We start from the raw sequence: 9,066 nt of genomic DNA on the forward strand, positions 1-9,066 counted from the left end.
ATTTAAACACAGCAGCTGGGCAGACAGGTCAGGGGCCCATCCATCACAGAAAAAGAAATACTAAGGAGGAACCTCGTTGAAAGTTAGGGCACTGCCTGGGCTCACCTGGCAGGCAAGGAACAAAAAACGACAGCTTTACAAAAATAAAACCAAATTGGGTAGGCCATATTGGGTAGACCAAAATGGGTAGATCATACCCATTGTTTTTGACGGCATTCCTAATTTCCTACATAACTTTGTCAAATTACATGGAGTGAGGCATTGTACCACGTAAGCCCTTCCCATGTGTTACTTCATTTTATACTTATGTCTAGATTTGATATTATCTAAGTTTATATGTAAGGGAACTGAGACACTGTTACCAGGTGTTGAAACTGGAGTTTAAACCTAAATATGTAAAGGAAAAAAAGGAAGGAAGGAAGAAAGGAAGGAAGGAGGAAAAGGAAAGAGGAGAGGAATAAGAAAGTCCCTATAATATATTTCAGTAAAAGAAAGGTTTAAAATATTCAGGGGGCGGGCTTCCCTGGTGGCGCAGTGGTTGAGGGTCTGCCTGCCGGTGCAGGGGACACGGGTTCGGGCCCCAGTCTGGGAAGATCCCACATGCCGCGGAGCAGCTAGGCCTGTGAGCCACAACTACTGAGCCTGCGCGTCTGGAGCCCGTGCTCGGCAACAAGAGAGGCCACGATGGTGACAGGCCTGTGCACCACGATGAAGAGTGGCCCCCGCTTGCCACAACTAGAGAAAGCCCTCGCACAGAAATGAAGACCCAACACAGCAAGAATAAATAAATTAATTAAAATATTCAGGGGGCAAAAAACTTCAAGAAGTATAAGGCCAATAAATGTCTTTTTTTTCATAGCTAAATCCATTGTTGCTACAAATGGAAAAGTTGACCAACAGTGCCTCTGCCTAAAGTATTAGTAGAAACTACCCTGTGCAAACAACACTCGATTCTACTTCAAAGATTTATGTAGTCTTTTTCATACCTTAAACTGAACATAGCAGGTGAATAAATATAAAATAACCCTGAACCAAAAAGAAAAGGATAAGTGATTCCATATAAAGTAAAATCAACATTCAGTTGGGGAAGTAGGGAGAAAACTGAACGTACACCACTCCAATGAGAATTTTATTTTTACATCTTATGTTTAACATTCAGTCTTAAAATGAAAAGTCCTTTTGACATTTTTAAAACAAAAGACAGTTTTAAAAGCTATGTTTGGCTTGCATTTTTTGTCATTGTGTGCTGTTCTCATGAGGCAAAATGCAGTATAGACCAAAAGTCTGAATGACCAAAGATCCTTTAGGAATACAATTATTCAGACAACTTGAAAAAAATATATAAGGGGGAGAAACAACCTAGGGAATGGGTTCTAAGAAAAATAGCCATATTGTAAGTGAATTATGTTTAACTTTAAAGGAAATATATTCTTTTTTTTTTTTTTTTTTTTTTTTTTTTTGCGGTACTTGGGCCTCTCACTGTTGTGGCCTCTCCCGCTGCGGAGCACAGGCTCTGGACGCACAGGCTCAGCGGCCATGGCTCACGGGCCCAGCCGCTCCGCGGCATGTGGGATCTTCCCGGACCGGGGCACGAACCCGTGTCCTCTGCATCGGCAGGCGGACTCTCAACCATTGCGCCACCAGGGAAGCCCCAGGAAATATATTCTTAATTGATAATTTTTTTTAATTATAGGGAAACTTTAACTATTATTGTATTGGAGAATTGAACATATTTTTGTTCTCAGTAGTTGAAAATAAAATATCTGTGAGATATGAATAAATGGCAACCCCTTTTCACTGTGCACCGTCCACCCACCACCTCAAGGGAGAAACAATGCATTAAGTAAACATAACAGAGACTTAAATCACTCTCTAGGTAACAGGAAGTGGATCTCTTTTATGATTCTGGCAGGCCTCAAGACAGAACAGAAGAGAAGCCTTATTATGATCTTCAGTGAGTTTATGGGACCCCATTGGCTCAAAGCTGTGCTAATTGTAAAATAAACCTTTCTCAATACAGGTTTCAAATGTACTTTTATGAGGGGGAGCATATGATTAAGCTGGGGCACCGAAGCAGAATAAATGTTGTTTTCCAAAGGAAGTGTTAGACAAAACGTCAAATTTATAAAGCAGTTAAAGTGAAAAAAAAGTTACATGATTCTTGGACTTGTCAACCACACTGAGGTGATGAAAGAGGCAGGTTATGTGAAGAATTTGTGAGAAAGTCTTTTGGATAAAACTCTTTGAAGCTGCAGAGGGAATTAAGCAACCAGATAAAATAGTAAAGTTTGAGGGTATTTCAGGTAAGAGATATCCAGAAGTGGAGGAGGACTTCCACATAACCCATAAAAATGCTCCGCAAAAAACAAAAAAAAAGAAAGAAAGAAAAAAGAAAAAGAAGAAGAGGAATCAGTTTCAAACATCTGCTGGAATTAGACAGCTCAGAGCCATCTTTTGTGAACATAGTCAAAATAAGTTTTCTGCTTCCCTTTAACCACCTATCTTATCTCCTTTATGCCTACCCTGCCCTTAAACTCAGGTGAGACAGAAAGAGTAGCCAGTAATTAGGGATGGAAATAAGAAAAAAAAAGTGGCTGAACAATCTCCCTTCCCATCAGGCACAGAATAAGAATAAAGAAGGATCATGAAGCAACAATAAAGGCCAAATATTCTGCTTTTCCCTAAAAGAATGATAAAAGTAAGAATAGACTTCTTTACAGAGCTCCAAATAGGTAGATATATTTTAGATGTCTTTATGCATTTATATATGTTTTTCATTTTTCAAGGTATCATTTACAAATCTATTTTATTTAGCCTTTACCAAACCCCTACATATCAGTTACCAGCTGTATTAGGAAAACAACTCTTGTATTACTCTCTGTGTGAATAGTAACATGCTTACAGTTGAGATCAAAAGGTTTTTTGTTTTTATTTTTTGCCTGTGAACTAAAGATGTAAGAGTAGAAATTTGAAGAATCGAAACATTGCCACATTGTTTTACACAATCCCATCTTTTCATACCTAATGATTATACACTTGTAGTCAGGTGTAAATGTGAGCCAAAAAACTCAATTTCTTCATTATTCACTATATGGAAAAAGCAAAGGGGTCAAAGGTCCTATTGTGCATAACATTGACAACTCAAGTGAGGAATCTGTACAAAGAAGCAATCTAACAAGTAAAATTTGTGAACTGTCACTAACAGTAACTACCTAATAATATATCAATGCTGATATATTATCAATTGATAATATATCAATCTCTTTTTTAGAGAACTTTAATTTAGTATAAAGTAGTTGGCATTTAACTTTTAGGATGCTAATTTCAGAAGAAATTTATTTATTGGATTAATTTTATTTGATCTGATTCAATTTACTTTCCATCGCAATTTAAATTATTATTATTTCTAACACAATATGCAGTGCTTACAAAATCATTCTATTTTTATAAGAAAATGGTAATATCCTGCAAATGCCCCTAGATTCAGTTCCCAAAATCTAACTAGTCTCTAAAACAATATTCCGTTCTTATAACTGTGCTGTAGTGATGCTCATCTACTTGCCACAAAATTTTAAACATTCCAGCTCAGCCAAAGTTCATGGAGAATTCATCCATTCTTGCATTCTCACTTCCTAGACTTTGTGTTAAGTGAAAACTTTATACTCAAATATTAATCATTCACTGTGAGCAGACCTTCGCCAGGCACTAGAGCAGTGACACTAACATTTATGTTAGTTACCTTCATCTTACAAACTCTGGGGAGAAGCTAACAGTCCTTGGAGGACGTGGATTGGGTCCTTGTGAAAAACCCTTCTCTAGCTCATAAATCTTATAGAAGTTAAAAGATTTCCTACAATAACACAAAAGAAAGGATATCCTTTTCAAGTAAAGGATAACAGTGTCAGGTTAGGAGATACTGAGTGAGTATATGTGGCTTAGGGTTCTACCAGTTCAGAGAGAGACGCTGTCAGACTGCAGAAAGCCCAGAAGAGGGAATTAACAGAGTTTGTACACCCCTAACCACATCAACCTAAATCTTCAGCATAATTATCCAAGATGTTATAAAAACTGCTTTCAACAAGGTGCAATACTAAGCTTTACCATGTGGGTTTCAGGTAAACTGATGATTCTTGCCAATTATTGTAGAGTGAGTAAGTATCACACATGTAATCATATAGCAGTCATTTAACAATAACCAAACTTTAAACATGTCTAGTCATTGCAAGGGTGAGTTTGGGGGCAGAAAGTCAGAGCCTGCAATGATAGGAACCACAAAAATGTTACATTCAGGAAATAAATAACCTTATTCATGAAATCATTTTCCTAATAACATTATCAGAAATGAATATAGATAAGAAATGAGTGGTATGGGACATCTTTGAGTCTCTGAAAGACCCTCAGGATCACAGATAACCAAAGCACCTTATTTTTCCATTGACCAAAAGGCCCTATATCAGTAATCCCCAGGAGCAAGTCTACAACACAGCTCAAAAAAAAAACAACAACAAACAGCATACACAAGAAAATCCAACACCTTGAGCAGCCCTCAGAAGGTCCCTCAAACAAAAGAATTCACACCAACAGAAAATAAGGAAATAATCTGGAAGGGATTTTTAAAATACAGCTGACCCTTGAACAACATGGGTTTGAACTGCGTGAGTCCACTTACGCTGGGACTTTTTCAATAGTAAATACTGCAGTACTACACGGTCCACAGTTGCTTGAATCCAGAGATTACACATGGATTAAGCCCCATAGTTGTTCAAGGGTCAACTATAAGTATACAGAGAATACTCAGAGATAATAAGGAAGCAATGCCTTTGAAATAAAAACAGGTTATTTTCCTATTATGAAGATGCTGAAATGGAATTGCTGAAAACTAGTCTTTGGAAATCTTGGGAAGTAAAAACTTACAGTCACAAAAATTACATGCAGAGGTAGTGTATTTAAACTAGAATTTAAGTCACCTAGGACAGAGCAGAAGATATAGGAGTTGAAACTCTTCCAGATGGGGTCAGAACTCAAATTCCCAGACTCCCTTGAAGCTTGGATTCAGTTATATGTACTTGATGCCACTAATCAGACATACCTATCTGAGACTTTGATTTGAAAGTGAGCCAAGAAAGGAATTAATCTGTTTATGCAACTTCCACTTTTTCCAGCATGAGTAGTAAGAAGGTAATTGGTATTTTTGTGGTGGAAGTCAAAGGAGGAGTGGTTTTCAAGCAGCTGCAAGTTGGTCTTCCTGGTGCAGAAGGGTTCTTGGAGGCGCAGGAAGGGCTGTTCTTACCTCCATGTACACTGGGGAAGCAGAGAAACGGCAGTTTGCTCATCAGGCAAATTCTCTGATGTAGTTTTGGAAAATTATTTTCTGCTTAGAATCATGATTAAAAATGGTGAATCAGGGCTTCCCTGGTGGCACAGTGGTTGAGAATCTGCCTGCTAATGCAGGGGACACGGGTTCGAGCCCTGGTCTGGGAGGATCCCACATGTCACAGAGCAACTAGGCCCATGAGCCACAACTACTGAGCCTGTGCGTCTGGAGCCTGTGCTCTGCAACAAGAGAGGCCGCGATAGTGAGAGGCCCGCGCACTGTGATGAAGAGTGGCCCCCACTTGCCACAATTAGAGAAAGCCCTCGCACAGAAACAAAGACCCAACACAGCAAAAAAAAAATTAATTAATTAATAAACTCCTACCCCCAACATCTTCTTTAAAAACAAAAAAAAATATTGAGCCAAAATGTTGGCAAACTTCATTAATATCTAAATAAATGTTGTCGGCATATAATAATAATAATAACTTTCATGTTTAAAATGGAATTAAATTAAATATCCTAGAAATCTATGCATTTAATTAGCTTAGCAGAATATTATTAAGTTGTTTGAGTCTCAAGGTCAAGCCAACAATATTTAACCCGGAACAAAAGCTCTCAAAGACTTTTGACTGAATTTATCTGCAGGAAGTCCCTCACGTAGGGACAAACTATGTCCTAAAAAGCATTTTAGATCAGACATATAGAAGAGATATAGATATAGACATATAGGATATATATGACCTAAAAACTATTTTAAGATAGCAGTTACTTTCTTATTTTTAACACACAGAAGAATAATACAACCAAGAGTAGGAGAAAAAAGCTACTTGAGAAAAAACTCAGGATATGTGTAATGGTAAGTTACATGATCAAGAAATACGTTGAGATGATGGTCTGAATCATTGGGCCAAAACAAAATGTGTTCCTTAAATAAGGATACTCAGACCTTTAGAAGAGATAAAATGCAGTTTTATCTTTTCTGATGATTATAAAAACATCATTATAAACTTGAAATAGTTGATTGAAAATGTATTTTTTTAGAAGTAAAAATTACCCTAACTTCCAATACACAGAAATAATCCCTGTTAACAGAAATAGCCTCTGATATATGTGTCAATCATTCTTCTATATATACATAAAGATGTATGTTAAAGAATTAAATCACAGTATTCATGCCACATTTAATTGTTATTAAATCTTTCCAATTACTGATGGTGAACAAAGGCATTCTGACCTCTTCCTAAAAATCAAGTGAAATTTAATAAAAAATGAAAAATAAAAAAATAAGGAAACAAGGAGAGATGCAAACAATAAAATTGCATAATTGTATACATAAAATAAGATGGAAAAAAGAAAACCATTTGGATCAGTTAACATAATTGAACTGAATAGTTTGACTTTTCCTTTCAAAATACAAAGACTTTCAATTTGCTTCAAATGAAGAAAATCCAGCTATTTACGACTGATAGGAAGCATTCCTAAAGCAAAGTGTCAAGAAAGATTAAAACTATAGGTATGGTCAAGAATATTTCAAACAAATGTTAACAAGAAATAGAAATAGCTAGTTTACTATTTCATTAAGCAGAGTTAAATCAAAAAAGCATTTAAGGGGCTTCCCTGGTGGCGCAGTGGTTGAGAGTCTGCCTGCCGATGCAGGGGACACGGGTTCGTGCCCGGGTCCGGGAAGATCCCACATGCCACGGAGCGGCTGGGCCCGTGAGCCATGGCTGCTGAGCCTGCGCGTCCGGAGCCTGTGCTCCGCAGCGGGAGAGGCCACAACAGTGAGAGGCCCGCGTACCGCAAAAAAAAAAAAAAAAAGAAAAAAAAATTAAAAAAGCATTTAATTGGAAAAAAGAATGATATTTTAATGATAAATGATATATACAATAAGGCATAACAACCATAAGCCTTTGTGCCCCAAGAAAAGGAATAAGAAATGCTTCTAGAATTACAAAGAGAAGCTGACAAAATAATTACTGAGTATATTTTAATACACCTCTTTTAGACTTTAAGAAACATCGACAACAAAAAATCAACTACAACATATGAAATCCAAATATACAATAACAGAGCTTAAAGTAATAGATATAATAAACTCTACAACTAAAACACAGGATGCACATATGTCCCTAGAACAATGAGCTGGTAAATTCAGGAAAAGCACAGAGGAGAAAACAAAACCAACAAATAGGAATACACAATTGGAATTAATATAGGAGACAATACTGAATAATATGCAATGATAGACCTATCAATACATATCAATAAAATGAAAAAAAAATGAAAAAGAGTGTTTGTAGTTTAAAAGGATTAGAGAGGAACTTAAGGTTTCCAGTTCCTCATAAGGATGCCACCCCCATCTTAACAACAAGTGAAAAAGCTGAACAGACTGAAAAACCAACAACTCCTCCTGGATGTATGAGAAAGGAGGACACAGAGAAAACTGCTGCTCCCACACTGGAGAAACAGAGAGCCAGACAGAGGCGGTCACAGTTTACCAGAGAGCAGAGACCCACGAATAGAAATCCTCAGGAACTGGTAGCAGGAAACCTGAATTGTAATCGGTGAGCTGCTGGAGACTCAGTGGAGACAACTCAGAGAGTTAAGAACTCCAGGGGGACCCAGTCATAAGGGGGCCTGCAAAATAGTGTGAGATTTGCCTCTCACAGTAAAATCAGAGAAAAATCCCCTTGGGCTTCCAGGAGAGGGAGAGGGAAAGGAACCATCTTGAAATACTCCAGAGCATTTTTTTCTTAACAAAGCCTGTCTTTAGGGAAAACTAATTAACCAGAGCCTATCCTGCTGGGGTATTATCAGAGCCTGACTGACCCAGGAAAGGAAAATACTCAACTGCAGTGCACTCCAGACAATTTGTCCCACCTGAGGGGAGAGGAAAAAACCAGAAACATCTGTAAAGTTCACAGTCCAGAGGCAAAGGCTCAATAAAAAACTGAGACATAATCACAGGCCTATAGAGTGCGTCCCTTTTCCCCACACCTCACCACCACATTACTAAAGGCCTATTTACAGTAGGTTCTTTTACTTGGTACATCACATCCTGCTAAGTGTTCTAATGGATAAAACATACAGCATGCAAAAACAGAGACACAATGTAAACAGCGAGAAGGAAATCCTAAGAACCAAGAAGAAATGCTAAAGATAAAAATAATAAAAAACAAAGAAATAAACAAAAACCACTGTGTAATAGTACTGAAGAATGCCTTTGATGAGTTTATTAGTAGACTGGACATGTCTGAGGGAAGAATCTCTGAGCTAGAGGACGTATCAATAGACTCCTCAAAAACTGAAAAACAAACAAAAAACAAAGACTAAAAAAACAGAACAGAATATCCAAGGACTATGGGGCAACTACAAAAGGTGTAACATATGTGTAAAGGGAATACCAAAAGGAGAAGAGAGAAAAGACAGAAGAATTATTTGATGTAATAATGACTGAGAACTTCTTCATATTAATGTCAGACACCAAACCACAGATCCAGGAAGCTCAGAGAACACCAAGCTGGATAAACGTAAAACAAAAATACAAACAATGTTGTGTTAGTTTCTGCTTATAACAAAGTGAATCAGCTATATGTATACATATATCCCCTCCCTCTTGCATCTCCCTCCCACCCTCCCTGTCCCACCCTGCTAGGTGGTCACAAAGAACCAAGCTGATCTCCCTGTGCTATGCAGCTGCTTCCCACATTGTAAAGCAACTATACTCCAATAAAGAGGTTAAAAAATAAT

The sequence above is a fragment of the Stenella coeruleoalba genome (genome assembly GCF_951394435.1).
Source record: "Stenella coeruleoalba genome assembly, chromosome: 4".
Taxonomy (NCBI): Eukaryota; Metazoa; Chordata; class Mammalia; order Artiodactyla; family Delphinidae; genus Stenella; species Stenella coeruleoalba.